This window comes from Protomyctophum parallelum, assembly GCF_964188405.1.
Source record: "Protomyctophum parallelum genome assembly, chromosome: 2".
Classification (NCBI taxonomy): domain Eukaryota; kingdom Metazoa; phylum Chordata; class Actinopteri; order Myctophiformes; family Myctophidae; genus Protomyctophum; species Protomyctophum parallelum.
In genome coordinates, this window is record NC_139699.1 from 56,782,099 (window position 1) to 56,799,415 (window position 17,317).

Below are 17,317 nucleotides of genomic sequence, written 5' to 3' on the forward strand. Positions count from 1 at the left end.
TCGGTGCTACTGAAAATTTCTGACGAGCCGAAATCATTTCGGCACTACAGCGCCCAAACAGCGGTAAAATAGGAGTATGAATCGGCCCCTAATCTCGCAAATACAACTGCTGGGCAGATGAGCACCAAGTGGAAAAGACACTCACTTTAAAGTTGGTAAATAATGCACACTATAATCTGTAGCATAATCGGAATAGGTCATAGGTTTTCACCAGAAACAAATTAATTAAATAAAAAATTCATCAATGAGTTCAATAAAATTCAAAGGTGTCTAGTACCTCTAGTCTAGAACAAAAGCCAAATCAAATATGATGTAAAATCTTAAGTAAAAATGAATTCTACATTTCATTTGTTTACTCATTCTGTAGTCATTCAGTTGTGAAAACAGACACTTGGAAAAGAGTATAGCCTATTGATTGATTGAATACTTTATTGACGTGCTTTGGGCCTAGGCTTGTTTCTATTGTGGTCCTCTGTATAATATCGGAATCGGTCAGAATCGGTATCGGCAGATATGATATGACCCTGCAAATAATCGGAGATCGGACATAATTTCATCCACCCCTATAAATAACCATTTTGAAAATCACTATGGCATTCATTTTATCAACAATTAATACTTTATAATACAACCATTAGGCTAAAAGTTTAAATGCCTACTTATTTTAGCTTGAGTAGGGCTTTTAATGATACAGTGTACATTCACAAAATGTTCATCTATATTTGTAATGTTGCAGCTGCCAGATTTTAAACTAATACTTTTAGAAGGTCTCATATCACTCCAATGCCTACCGTTTTACATTGGCTTCCAGTCAACTGCAGAATAGTTTTTCTTTTAACATTTTGTTAATCACTTTTAAAGCTCTCCACGGGCTGTCCCCAATGTATAACTGAATTATTATCCCCCAAGGTTAATGTGAGAACACTTCAGGTAAAGGCCTTCTCAATGTTCCTAAAACGAAACTAAGAACAAAAGGTGATAGAGATTTTGCGTTCGTAGCCCTATACCTTATGGAATGAACAACTTTCCCTTAGTCAGCATCGATGCTGACTTTGGCTGACTTTGGCAAATGAATTACCCACAGTTCATAGCGTTACCAGGGGAATGAGGGGAATCCTCCAAACGTCAATCATTTAAGTATGCAAATTTGTTATGAATCGTGGTTAGAATATCAACAAACAGTAGTGCTTTCTCACTGTTCTCAAAAGGAGACGGTTAGGTTATAGAGCCTATTTCATAAAAATAAGGGAAACATGATGAGCAAAGTAAAATACTATGGAAATGCAATTTATAATGAATATTACAACCCCTAATCACACAGGAAAGTGGTGAAGTATATTTTTTAACATTAAAACAGCTTAATGGCTAACATTAAATATGTCAAATCATCAGACCTGCAGGTACAGAGGGGAGGTCGAAAAGACATGGGCTGCAAAGTTCAAACTGACTGTCATTCCAAATTTCCAAAATTAATCTATAATTGCTCTTCATGAAAATATAAAATGAAACATTGACATAAACCTATCACATAACTCAACGTAATAGGGGACATGGAGCTGAGCCCAAGCATCTCAGCTGTATCTGCAGTCTTTACAGCAGTATAGATGTAAGGGCAAAAGAGTTAACATTTGTGGGAACTGCCCCCCATAGGGTTACAAAAGCTGTTATCCAAGTTTTTGTTGAAGAACCTGGCTGGCACAGCACCCGGAAAACTTGTAAAAGACACTAAAACCACTTGAAACAGATAAGGCCAAAGTCTGGATGTCTTTGGAGACTTTCAATACAAGTTAGAAATAAGCTTCAACTTTTTAGGAGGGGCTTCAGTGGCCATTTGGAAATCGCAAGGTGCACGGTTCGATCCCCGGCTCTTCCTGACTCACAATGATTTATTATTATTATTATTATTATTATTATTATTATTGTTATTATTATTATTATTATTATTATTATTATTATTATTATTATTATTATTATTATTATTATTATTATTATTATTGTTGTTATTATTGTTATTATTATTATTATTATTATTATTATTATTATTATAACGTACCCAGACAGACAGCAGAGAGCTCTATAGGGACATTCGTACCCAGACAGACAGCTATAGAGCTGTCTCAGAGCAGACAGACAGCAGAGAGCTCTATAGGGACAGTCGTACCCAGAAAGGGAGCTCTATAGCGACTCAGAGCAGCAGTCGTACACAGACAGCAGCAGAGAGCTTTAGGACTCAGAGCAGCAGTCGTACACAGACAGCAGCAGAGAGCTTTAGGACTCAGAGCAGCAGTCGTACACAGACAGCAGCAGAGAGCTTTAGGACTCAGAGCAGCAGTCGTACACAGACAGCAGCAGAGAGCTTTAGGACTCAGAGCAGCAGTCGTATCAGCAGTGGTGAGCGCACTTCATGGCGCGCTCTGCTTGCACACAAGTAGGCCGTACTGTACATGGGGCCTACTTGTGTGCAAGGCGCAAGTTGGCATCTCAAGAGAGTGCATTTCTAGTTATTATACAGCTTTTGTCCCCTCACGTCTCATATTTGCCATTGACAATGAAAGGAGAAATTAGATCATGTGCCTCAAATATGACGTAAATTTGTGGCAACACAAACATTAAATGCCATTGACAATGAAGGGAAAATGTACGTCATATGTAGACGAGCAAATTGGGTAACCAATCCCATAAATTCAGTTGTTCATGAGATGATTTATGATGATGTATAATGATAAGAGTGCCCCTCACTATATATTATACTATTATTATTGTTGCAGCAGTTGTTGACAAGCATTGTGTCAGCTTCATACCACCCAGCCACTCAGAGAACCGCAGTTTACTTTGGGAAGTGGATGGGTAGCAGAGCACTACTGAACAGAATGATTTACTGAACTGTATACCTCTGCAGATGTCATACAATTTACAATTTACAATTTAGGCATTTAGCAGACGCTCTTAATCCAGAGCGATTTATATTGCAAGAACAAAAGCATGGCAATACATCACATACATAAAAAGTTGTTATCATTAATCATATATGGAAGTCATAAACATAGGTCAAAAGAAACAAAACACAAGGTCAAGGTGTGAATAATTTTACAATAAGCATTTATATGATTTATAAGAGAGCTTCTGGAGGGTCAAACCAGGGAACATATCATCATCAGGCTATTAGTAGGCTATGCTATGAGAAAGAACCCAGGTACCACTTTGCCAAGAATGACAGAAAGGAAATTTAGTCAGGGCAGAATCACCCATGACACTCTCTGAACTCCAATCAATTGAGACGGCATATGGCAGACAATGACAAGAGACAGACACACAGTAGGAGTATAGGGCTTGCATTACAACTAAGAGAGCTACTGTAATGTGTCCTCCTAGCTAATGAGCTGTTTCACCTGTTATCGTGTATAGGTGTATAGGTCCAAGAAGCACATTGCTTCTTGCCTTCATGTTTATTTCACCGTGGCACAGCAGACCCCAGTTCAGGGCAGTTGCTGCTTTACGATGCAAAAACGATGTGAATGTATCTTTTCTATTGTGACACTGCAAGAGATCCAAATGGGAGCTTAATTCTCCTGTTTCATCTGACTAGCCTCAAGTATTAAGGTGGATCTGATGCCTGCAAAATGTTATACAATGTTAAAAGGAAGAAACAAAGAAAGATTTACATTGAGGCAGGTAAAAACCAGTCAGGCGCCAGCCCCTCCTACACCCAGCTTTGTGTGTGCGTGTGCAAAGCAGCACTATGTAAACTCTTCTATCACGGAATTGAACCCATTTCGTGGGTGCTGATATTTTTACCATTGAGCTAATAGAGCCTGCTTGCTTGGGCGATAAATTGAATCTTGTGTCAGATCCTGTGTCTATATTGTAGGTGACCTTTCACACAATCTAAATGTCTCAATTGAAGAGCAGGGAGACAAAATACAACCAAATCCTATAAGTTATAGGCTATTGTATTAACATAGCATACATACTCTACCATACAGATATACTATACCATATACAATATTTTATTCATATCACATAGTGAGGAAGGCATGAGGCTTTAAATTCCAAATGTACATGATAAAATAATGTATTCTATATAATATATACTGTATACCAAATGTTTTTACTAATTACACTTTTTCCACACATTAAAAATACACTTATCATTCCTGTTCAAGCACCTCCCAAATGGCCCCATGGAGACCCATCATTCTCCAAAAGTGCTGAGCAAAGAGTGAATGTCACCTTGAAAAGCAATGATATCACCACTGTCCAGACAGGCATTTAGCAGCAATTACAACATTAAAGACTTTTAAACTGTTCAGAAAATAGCAAAAATACAAGCAAAGAATATGTACTATGTCTCTGCAGTGAAAGAACATCTGATGTAAAGGGATTTTTAGAGCTTGAGCTAACCAACACATACCTAAACTGTTCTATATTATTGCATTGTATTATATTTTGCACAAATATATTTATTCATTTTTTTCATGAAGCTTTAGGTGTAATAGATAAATGGACTGTGGCCTGCTAGTCTAATTCAATAAAGGCTATCTGTTGATCGCTGGGATCTGCAGCTCCTCGTGTGGCCTTAACCAAGTAAACTGCTGCCTAATCACATTCGAGCCCATGAAGTCCATTTTCTCTCCAGTGCTAGTGCTGCTCTGGCAAGCTCTCTGGGCTGGTAGAAGGGTCTCGTAAATGAGCGGCGCGCACCAATGCCAATCTATCAGTCGTAATGCAAATATGGTTTACGGGTTCCAGAGCGGGGCCCTGACAGGCCGACAATGGGGAAAGGCGGCCCGACCTAAATCAATTAGCTAAGAGGACAAATATCAGCTAAATCATAGCCGCAGCATCATGGGCCCTTGGGGCAGCTGGGCCTGGAAATGGAAAGGTACAAGCAGCAAGCAGTGCTTACTCAGGCCTGGGCCACAGAGTTATGACCGAAGCGCTGACATTTAAACACTCACTTGCGCTGGAGCAGAGGAAACACAGCAGGCAAGAGGCAGAGCAAGGCACGCACGAGCCAAATCAGAGATCAAACCTCATTTAAGTCCATCAATCAGCCCGCTGTTAATGTCTAATGTGTGCTATGTTACAGCTAAACAGACCAGGAATAGTTAGTGGAGAGAAAAGGTGACGAGAATAAGAAACCTTGCTCTATTAAACTTTATTCACGCTATATAATATGTAAAGCATATTGTAACAAAGTTACAATATGCTTTACAATAATCAAATCTAAACAACAGAATAAAAACATGATGACATTTATAAAAACTACAGCGTACGTGGGAGACAGGGTCTACTGACAGCATGGTGTCCGGTGTGTTATATCAACTAGACCTTACCCGTTCTGAATATGTACTGTATATATATATATATAAGTTTAGGGATAAGGGGTTTAGCATGGACGAAAATAGAGCCCTTAGGGCTACATTTTCGTCACCGCTAAACCCCTTATCCCTAAACTTATTTGCCTTTTTTTTTTACTATTTTGAAAAACATTTTTGAATACTTCAACTAGCCAATCTACATTGACACATTGTGAGCTTGTAGACTGGCCATTTTAACTATTCAAAAATGTTTTAGGTTGACGAACGAGGTGACGAAAATGGAGCCCAAATGTTAGTGCCTTTATCCAAAGCGTTATACAATGTGCATTGCATGGAGGCATTCACACAGACAGACGGTGGAGGAAACCATGGAAGCAACCAACCTGTTTTCAACATGCTCAAGGACACTTCAACACTGGGGATCCACCTGGAACAAATTCCCAAGTCCGCTACCTCCTGCATGGTGGCAGATATAAAAGTAAGAATTAAGAAGAGATTAACTAAGGAAACAAACAACACCCGATATGGATTTATAAAACTCAAAACTTTGTCTCTCACAGGGTTGCCTTATAAGACAGAGATGAGACAGGTCACGTCTGTGTGTGTTAGTGTGTCAGGAGGGTGTGGACACTGGGGACAAGATGTCACAGTGAGGAGAGGCACTAGATGGCACCTGTGCTCAGACACGCTATACTGTGGCACTGGCAGACAGCTGTTTCCACCTCCAATTTCAATTTATTTTGAAAACCTTTGGAGGAGAGTGGGTCCCAGAAGGGAATAGCTCACCATCTGGAACCCTGACAACGTAGACATATCCAATTTAGCTCTACCAGAGCCCAGAGGTGACTCTAACTCTTCTCATCAGGTCAAGGGCTGGGGAAGAAGTGAAGCCCCCCAGTGATTTTCAACTGGCGGCCTGCGGGCCAAATTCGGCCTGTGAGGAGTTTTCTTGTGACCCTAGAACACATTCCATATTCCCAAAAAATATACCGTTATATAATCTTGGATGGTTGGTTGTACACGATGACCATTTTGAACGTTTTTCATAACCGTTATAATAGTTAATAATTAGGGGGCCATTGTGTGCTGTTACAACATGATGTCCATTGTTGTGCTACAGGTCCTACAGGATGATAATGGACATGTTATGTTCATTTTGATGACATACTGATTCATGCTGCATTTACACATTTTTATGTCTGAGAGGATAATATCTGTGCCAGACGTTTATACTGCATGCAGTCTTTGATATTGAGAACATAAGAAGTAGGTATTTCAGTGTATCCAGTGTGACCGGACCCTGGCATGGAACGGTTTATATGAGAAGAGTAGTGGAGCCAAGCTGGCATGGTGAAAGTGTTTCCATGTTTGTATGGAAACTAAGGTTTTATCTTTTTGTTTACAGTACATGGCTGATAAGGGCACAGGTAGGCTTGTTTCATGAGCAATCGGTTGAGAGTCACAACATCACGGCATTCAGCACGGGATGCTCTTGAGTGATTCAACTAAACATACACCTCTGTAAAAGCTAATGGATGTACATAGAGAATTCTTTCTTTGATGTGATGGTCAAAATCCACCCACAACTCAGAAATAGCTACAAATCGATGGAGAAGATGGCGTGATAAAAGACCAATTCGCCGATTTTCTGCCTATCTCGATATAATTGGTACCTCACTGAGCTCATTATAAGTTCGACCTGACGAAGACCCATAAGGGGTCGAAACTTTGTCATCCTTCTAAATAAATACATTTCCTGTGGGAGGTACGAAACAGTGTGCGGACTACTTCTCCTTCTTCTGTACATATCTTTTTGTTCAGCGCCTGAAAGTTTTTTAGAGATGTGCGTACTTTCCTTTCGACTCCGTTTCCATTATAAGATCGAACCATTTCTGTCTACTTTCGCCTTAGAAGGAGGGATGTGGAGTCAGTTCAGAGAGAGAGAGAGAGAGAGAGAGGCCCTCATGATGGCCTACATGGTGAAAAAAGTAGCTGAACTACTTGAAGTAAATCATTCTGAAAGTAGTGAATCTATAGCCACAAGCTACTTGGAAATGTAAGCTAGACACACTGATGTGTGAGATCACTTATCTGGAAGAATGGTAGTTGGACAAATTATCCAGTCTCTTTATTTCTTTAACATTAACAAATCAGTTAATTATAAAGCGAGGAGAGAAACAACCAATCACACTCATGTGAAGTGAGCGCTGCCTTTTATCTTGATGTTCATGTATGATGATGAATTCATCATACATTGCTTTTTAGGCCCACAGTGGTGGCATAAAAAGTTTATTATATGGAATAGAAATGTACGTAAAAAGTCCATAGACTTGATGTTGCCGCGGTCATGTGGCACCCACTGTAGCATCCACTGTCATATAGTAAATGTATTTTGCCATTGACTTGAAAGTTTATAAAGAATAAAAAGTTCTGTAAAAAGTGAATAGACTTGCCTGCCACATGACGTCACCGGGGGTCACAGACAAAGTCACTCGTTGGTACAAAAACACATTTCTGGCTGTTTTGTTGGCAACATTTTCTCAATATATTATATACATACTCGCTGTACTGTGAAAGCTACTGCTGTTGCTGACTTGCAGTATATTGTTGATTTCAAGGTACTGCATTAAGCAAACTATAGATTAAGTTAGCCGTGTTTTCATCCCATCAACCCAAGTGGTGTGAGATATTACTCTCCTTGGCCAAAAGTCTACAAATACAAATGGATCTCATTAGTATTAGTCCACCAACTCTCTGGATGGCCTCCAGTTCAGTCGCTATTATGCTGTGTAGATTTACAGGGAGATAATTCACCCCAAGATTGGCAGTCCAGAATAGGTTATGTGATATTAGGGCTTTGATCCAGCCAAGGACATTTCCCTAAACTGGCCTACTGATTGAATGCCAACAGATGGCCTTTTTATGGCATCACCCAGCCTGACATTCAAGCACAACAACGAAATATTATCACATGCATTTTATAGCAGACACTGCAGCTCTACAGTCTAATAAATCAATTAGCAATTAGCAATATAATGGACAAAAAACGGAGACCATGGCAATAATGTCAGGTTAGACAAACATGAGCCGTTAATTGCATTAGACATCAAGGGATACACAAGGGATATCAAGGGATAAAACAATTAAGACATCGACTTCCATGTGGCCTGGGACTAGTACACATGCCAACCACAGCATAAAACCTCAATCTCCAGTTACATCCTGTGTATGCTAATACGCACGCACACGGCCACACACACGGCCACACACACACACACACACACACACACACACACACACACAGCCACGCACACACGCACACGCACACGCACACACACACACACACACACACACACACACACACACACGACCTGAGTTGCAATGTACTTTGTGTGTTCTTTTTCGATCTCCTTGCCAAAAGTAGCAGATCTACTTAGAGTCACGTTGTGAGCATTGTGAGCACGTTGTGAGCTTGTAGATGAGCTATTTTTGGTTAATATTCCCCCCAAATTGATGGATGCTGGGGTTCGAAAGGTTAAAGTTATTTTAAATATGTCCTAATGGAAAAAACAGGTGTTCTTTCAAGTATCGGCTGAAAACAAAGGTGTCTGTCTATCTCATTTTCAATGTCGTGCCGTACCGTACCTCTCCGCAGGTTAGTGTTAGTTCAGACAGACAGACAACATATACTGTATGTCAACAACAATCTGTCACTCCTCTCTTCCCAAAGCCCCAGTCTGATGAGATTCCTCTGATTTGATGACTGCCTCTGTGGTCTCCTGGTCAGTGCAGCTGACAGAGGGTCTCATCGTTTTCCATGCTAACTCCCCCTGGGGAGCTGGTTAAATTAGTAAGGCAGACAGTAAATTGAATCATAAAGACATAGTGTAATCCTGGGCGGATGTATGATGATGCCATTAGGCTATTCTAAACAGGGAGTATCAGTATATTACGGTTTACGTCATGGTGGCTCTAGTGCAATACAGGTCAGTCATGATTCATGAATCACATAAAAACATATTTCATGAATAGAGCATAATAGTCATGCACATGCAAATACAATTTAAAACCACTTAAACCCCATGCATCCTTATTGCCAGGTGAACGAACATTCATCAAAATAGCAGATGAACAAGCTTACAACTTGTGTTGCAACGCATTGTGAGATTGTAGAAAAAAGAGCAGGCCAAGTGAAGCTGCTGGTCAGAAGGCTCTGTGTTTGTGCCTCGACTCAGGCCAAATGTATTCATGCGCCTGAGGCGCATGTTGGGCCTTTCTGAAGTCTACAGTGACATGACAGTCCCAAGTCAGGTCCTTGTGGATGTTCACCCCCAGATATTTAAAGGTGTCAACCCTGGGGGAGAGTCTTCATGACATCGAGTCATCGACAACAAACTTCTTGCTTTGCAAGACATTCATGGAGAGATGGTTGTCCCTGCACCATCACTCCATGGTGGTCACCTCCTCCCTGTGTAGGCTGACTCATCGCCACCAGAGATCCGTTCCACCACTGCTGTGTCATCTCTACAGTGGTTTGAAGTCTGTGTTGCCTCAAAGCCTTGCAGGTTTAGAGGACGTACCTGAGAGAGCGGAGGACACAGCCCTGGCCTGTGGTGCCCCATACTGAGACTCAGTGTGGAGGAGGTGGAATGCACTTCCCACTGCAGTCAGAACTGCAGCATCACTCCCAATCTTCCGCCGTAGTCTGAAAACCCACCTTTTCAGACTCCATCATGGCCCATAGCACTTACCCTACCCCCTTAGATACCACTTCCGTAGACTTAGATAGCATTTGATACAGACTTATAGCATGTTATGTAGACAGCACTATAATTGCATTGTATATAGTCATAGCACGCCATAGTACATATGTATAGCATAGTAGTATATATGTATAGTTTCATTATATAGATATTCCACTGTTACTTTCTTAGCTTACGCATGTTTCATGATAAATGCTTTTATGTGATGTATTCCCATGCTTTTGTTCTTGCTTAATGTAAGTCGCTCTGGATTAAGAGCGTCTGCTAAATGCCTAAATTGTAAATTGTAAATTGAGGTTAGGGTTTCATGCCCCGTTAAGTGCAATTTATTGGCACATCCGCAGGTGATGTTTTGAGCTAATTGCTCTTCTCCACGACGAGATTTGCCAACTGCTACATCACTTTAGGCCCAGAAGTCTTAGTATTGTTGTTTATAAATTTGAAAGCACCGTTCAACTAACAAGATTGATGGAACAAATGAACACTATGTTTTCACTCTCACATTGCTTCACATTTCTCCACTGACACACACCGATGCCAAGGAACAACCCAGAACAACCACACTCATCCATTGCGAGGCGTACTGGACAAACTGGTACTTAAGTTCCCCCCACAAAGACCTCTGGTAGTCCCCGGGCCCCATGTTGAGAACCGCTGAATTAGGCGATTGCACTTCATAAAAAGCCCATTTTGATCAGAATCTGGCAATCTGGTGCCAGACAACCTTAGATTTTAAGCAAAGCTCATGTACATGGATATAAATACAAACTGCAGTGCAGGCCAATTAGGCCAATGACTCCTGCCTGCCTTATTTTATAATACGCTGAGGAAGGCCATAGAGGCTGAAACGCCTTTGTTCATTCTCGTCAGAGGTAAATAAAAATCATGCAAAAGGACATTTACATCTTCGAGCCTTGCACCTAGAAGGATTTTGTTTTAATCTGGAGTGCTGCGGGTTGTCTGCTACGGCAGTACTTCTTTCTTATTTTAATATATGGAAATCTATAGAGCGTCGCGGTCCCGCCCCCTTTTTATGACGACGCCAGGCTTGGCCAGGCCCAGGAAATGATTCCCAATGCATTTTTCCCATTGACATTTCAAAAAGTATTTATTTAAAGACCTTTTAAGTGTCGTACAAAGCCAACTCGAGTCGTGACAAATCATGTCAACAAACACAATATTTTGGACCAAACTAATAATTACAAAGATGAAAAACATGAAAAAAGTGTTGTATCCAGCCGTTTTTTTTCTTCTTTCTAATTATTCGTTCGGCCCAAAAAAACGTGTTTGTTGTCATGATTTGTGTCACAACTCGAGTTGGCTTTGTCCGCAGCGTAAACGTCTTTAAATAAATACTTTTTGAAAAGTCTATGAGGAAAATGAACGGGGAATTATTTTCCGGGTCTCTTGAGGGGGCTGGACTGCGACGCTCTATAGCTTAATGGGCAGAGAATGCCACAAAAATGGCCACAGTTTACAGTATGCTTTCACGATGGCCTCACTAACAATTACAGTTACTGTACAAAACATGAAGCACCTCAGACAAAAGCATCCATGAATGCTGTCATGTTGTGTCATGTCACCAAAGCAGCACCTCCAAACCATTAGCATTTTGCACCAATTTTTTTACTGTGTATCAAGGCATTGGCAGCGCTCCTCTCTCCACTTTTGTATGCCATGTTATATTTTATGAAAGCCAGCATTGCTGGAGAAGTATTTGGCCCCTTCCTGCAGTGCTGATCCATTCAGCGCTGCTAAGGGACTTAGTTTGCACTTAGTCGGCCACATCTGGTAGTGCACTTCAATCATGCGGTCCTCCACATATATTTTCCCACTGGGAGCCTCCTAGCCATGGTTACCTCTCTGCACACTCCTGTCAACTCAGTCGAGTCATTTCCATGTCCTGCATTTATATGCATTGATCCAATCTGACCAGGTCTCCATTTTGACCCTGAGTATGAGCCCCAGGAGAGGTGTTAGCTCCCAGGGTTCAATAAAAAGCAGGGTTCACACCTCGCCCACTACTCCATCACCAGTACGTCTGAAGCTTTCCTATCACAAACGGTTCCTGAGTGCCTGATTAGAAGAAGACCTCAAAGGTGCCTGTGGGCAGTTTAACATGGGATGTTGTGAGAGGCACATACCAAAATGAGGTATTCAAAGATTTGACACTCGCACACGCACGAACGCACGCACGCACACACACAAAATGACTAGCTACAAAACTACAACATGCCTTTTTAGCATTTTGATGCTAACATCACCATGTAAATAGCTTGTGGAAGAAACAAAGCCTTCTTCATAAAATGGGGTTATTTTGTGAAATATGAAAAAACACAAAGAATGTCACTTTAATATTTAATTTACAAATTTATTTCAGAATTTGTGGATACAAAACTCTGAGAATCTTTCCTTGTGCACCAGAAGTAAATTCATGGAGAATTTGGGTCCATTATCACTAACACCTGAAATAAACCGGAGACGTGCCCTGGCAGCCATGAAAACACATTAGACACCACTCCATATCAAGAGAGACCAAATTAAGGATCTACAACACCTCTGTCCTCTCCATCCTTCTCTATGGAGCAGAAACTTAGCCTCTCAACAAGACCCTGGGCTGCCAGAATTGATGGCTTCGACACCAGAGCGCTGCACACAAAAGAGAGGATAAAATGGCAAGATAGGGTCTCTCCAACATCACGCTGCGGGAACACACCCCAAATCCCAACTGGCAGCACTGGTATACGGCCACCCCACTCACACTATCCAGTTTGAACCAAAGCTGGAAACGCTCACGCGGTGCCCCCCCCCCCCCCCCCCCCCCCCCAAACGGGCTTGTTGCTGGCTGAAGTCGAGCCCCTATAGCACTGGACCAACCCAAACGGGCTTGTTGCTGGCTGAAGTCGAGCCCCTATAGCACTGGACCAACCCAAACGGGCTTGTTGCTGGCTGAAGTCGAGCCCCTATAGCACTGGACCAACCCAAACGGGCTTGTTGCTGGCTGAAGTCGAGCCCCTATAGCACTGGACCAACCCAAACGGACTTGTTGCTGGCTGAAGTCGAGCCCCTATAGCACTGGACCAACCCAAACGGACTTGTTGCTGGCTGAAGTCGAGCCCCTATAGCACTGGACCAACCCAAACGGGCTTGTTGCTGGCTGAAGTCGAGCCCCTATAGCACTGGACCAACCCAAACGGACTTGTTGCTGGCTGAAGTCGAGCCCCTATAGAGCGTCGCAGTCCCTCCCCCTTTCAGAACAACGAGTGGCCCAGGAAATGAATCGCAATGCATTTTGACCATAGGCATTTCTTAAATTATTTATTTAAAGACCTTTTAAGCGTCGTACGAAGCCAACTCTTCAACAAATCATGACAACACACACAATATTTTGGACCAAACAAAGAATTAGAAAGTAGAAAAAAACGGCAGGTTACAACACTTTTTTTGATGTTTTTCTTCTTTGTAATTATTTGTTTGATCCAAAATATTGTGTGTGTTGTCATGATTTGTCACAACAAGAGTTGGCTTCGTACGACGCTTAAAAGGTCTTTAAATTAATAATTTAAGAAATGCCTATGGTCAAAATGCATTGCGATTCATTTCCTGGGCCACTCGTTGTTCTGAAAGGGGGAGGGACTGCGACGCTCTATAGCACTGGACCAACCCAAACGGGCTTGTTGCTGGCTGTGTGTGTGTGTGTGTGTGTGTTTGTGTGTGTGTGTGTGTGTGTGTGTGTGTGTGTGTGTGTGTGTGTGTGTGTGTGTGTGTGTGTGAAAGTTTGTTTCAACAAGTTTAATCAACAAAAACCCTTAATTACAGCAAGAGGGGTTTAAACTACTATAATTAAAAAGAGCAGCCGAATGAAATACCACAAAACCAATGCAGGCGCCTACAAAATCAATAAAACTACCTTAAAATAAACCCAAACAGATAAAATGAACACTAAAACAAAGGGCATTTAAAAAGAAAGGGCACTGTAGAGGGGGAGTATCTCTCCTCAGCTGACTCGACACCCCATCATCCTCTCATGCCTCGCCGGCTCCCCAGGGGGGCTCCACTATAATTGTGACCAAATCCTTTTTATGTTCCTAGACTGGATTGGTATATGTCCAACTGTAGATGAATAGCTAGCGAGGCCGTCTGGTAATCAGCTAGGTCACCGGTTCAACCCACAGCCTGCCCGGTCTGACACTTAACCCTATAATAGCACCAGGCATAATCCCACCCCATCCCCTATATTCTACAAATTGGTGTGCCTTCATATTTGACAACACCAGCCTTTTGGAACTGGCTAAACTCTGTAACCGTTTTGAGTGTCTGATTTAAAAGGAAACCAACATTTTGACTATGAAGTGTTCCTCTGGGTTTAACAGAACATGAATGCACAAATCACTTAGAAAGAGACTAGGACAAAGGTGTAGGCCTACTGATCTCATGGTGTCCTGATACTGACCTGATGAAGATCCTGTGAGATCGAAACGTTGTCTTCTCTTCAATAAAGTAATAAAGTCATATCAATAAAGTAATTCCTTTGCCTAAAGAATGGTGTGCAGGCCCTACCTCCTTCCATGATTGCCACTGTCGAGGTGCGTGTAAATAGGTATGCTCTGAAAGTGTCTTCGATCAACCCATCAACATGGGTGGGGTGGATAATTAGTGAATTACCCATTACCTAATACCTACTGAAGTGACCAGCACAATATTTTGGTATGATAAAGTGAATTGTGCAAGTTTGTTTTTGATTATTTAATTATTATATACAATAAAAAATATATATATACGCACGCACGCGCGCACACACACACACACACACACACACACACACACACACACACACACACACACACACACACACACACACACACACACACACACAGCGGTAGGCCTAATCAGCGAGATGCATCCAGTCATAAAACTCAGTTTGAACGTTTGAACAGAGAAAAGGCGAGGCAAACGCTGTGTAATACACACTCCACTGGAAGGGTTAAGTAGAGCTAAATGGTGTCAATACAAGGACTCAAGAACACCAATTGGATCTATATATCATTTAGTACCATTTGACAGCTTTTATGAGCTTCATGGACTATACCGATGCAATAAATATACTAATACCTCAGTCCATGCAGTATACTTGGACTATGCTGTATGTTGTCCTTTCTCATTCTAATGGAAGTTGTATACATCCTGCTCTCTTTAACTTTTACAATGAATCTATTCTGTATAGCTACAATTAATTTCCTTTTCTTATTTGTTTGCACTTGTTGCAGTTAAATTAAAGGGATAATAATCTAAATACTGAATCAAGCAACTTAAAAACTGTCCGGGGTGCTCACAAAAGCCTGAGTACTACAATGACCGCAAACATGAAATGTTGAAATATCTCACTGAGGATGAGGTGTTTGTGAAATTAAAAAGGATTGAGAATCACCACGTATGACAAACCTAAGGTGCTTTACAGCAGTAGAATAATATTATATGTTCATTTGAGCATATTATGCTCAAATGAACATCTGGCCAACATTACAAACAGCAATGGGTAAGCATGTTGTATGGTGTCTCAAAATTACCTGTGGTTCTTGTATATTATACTGTATGTACAGTATATAGCAGCATTTTGGAATTTTGGAATAAATATTTGAAGTTTTTCTGAAAACTTAGGTCAGGATTTAGAAGGCGTTTTTAGAATCAGTCTCAGTCCTAAATGGTTTAATGTTGTTTACCATGGTAACATATACTTCGTAGCATGTCATGGCATTAATTTATTTGTACTCTATTTACACGACCATCTTGTTATTTGTTTCTACATTTCTTTACATTCTAGTTGTAATAGAGACTCATAACAGCAATAATTTCATACTGTACTGTATTGCCCCTGCATGTCATTTAAAAGGCTGATAAGATGTGTGCAGTGATGCTGATGGTCTAACTTGGATGCACTCTTGGGTTATCAGTGAGTTAACAGCCCTCACTTCCTTGGCTCACATCCGTGCACAATTTTAATCAAGTACATTCTGGAGGGGAGCCAGCGAGCCTGAATTTGCGCTGCACACCATCAAAACGGAAAACAGCTCCGAAAACAGATGGGGAACAGAGCTTATAGACAGGTGTGATTTATATTCAGGTAGATCATATAGCCGCTTTATCACACATATTTCCTAATGTTGGATTCTGTGAGTTTGACAAAGTCAAAAAACATGCACACTATTCACTATACAAAAAACAGAACACTGTCATTTTTGGCAACCTATATGTCCATTACCATATTTCTTTACCCTGATTGAGCCAATGCTTTTGGAATATTGTTCTTCAATAACCTTTAAAATACATTTATAATTTTTCATTGGACCTATTATGCTGCTGCTCTTTCATTCCTCCTAGAGGAGAGGATGTAACCCATTGGTTGTCAAAATGTTGCTTGTATTGTATTTGGCTGCAGACCCTCATCTGAAAGGATGTTGTGCCACAGATCCCCAGAAGAGAAGATTTGTGCAAACAAAAATGGGTTAAAGTGGTTAAACTGAAGTGACGCTATTAATGTTGCATGGGGAGTGGGGAGTGGGGACCTCTTGGAAACCCTTCAAGGACCCCTGGGGATCCCCGGACCCCACTTTGAGATCCATTACTCTAATAGCATACGTCATAAGGGAGTGCAACAAACCATGTACAACCCAGATTCGGCACAAACAAGGGACTAAATTATTTTCGCTCCTATGCCACCAAAATGTGGAACACCCTACCAACAGTCATTAAGACATGTGAATCCCTTGACTCCTTCAAAACCACTCTCAATTGGCACCTACGGACGTCTGCAATTCGAAACTGTAAAATCTGAATCCCCCACCCCCCCTTTTCCCCCTCACTGTATATGTTTCTTTTCCATTTTTGCTTCCTTTATGATGAATTCCTGTTCTGTTCTTTAACTATATAGAAGTGTTTATTTGTATGTCTCTAAATGTTTTGATGAATTGAACATGGTGGACCCTGTTGTAAACAAGTGTAATGCTTAATTGGGTCGTCCACTCACAGTTAACAGTCTTTGAATTGAGTTTGTGCTTAAAATATGTTAACGAAGAAAGCTTCGTTAACAAATTGCTGCCTGTGGTTCCCCTGAGCCAAATACCCCTTTGGCTATACCCCTTAATTTCTACATAGAACACACACACACACACACACACACACACACACACACACACACACACACACACACACACACACACACACACACACACACAC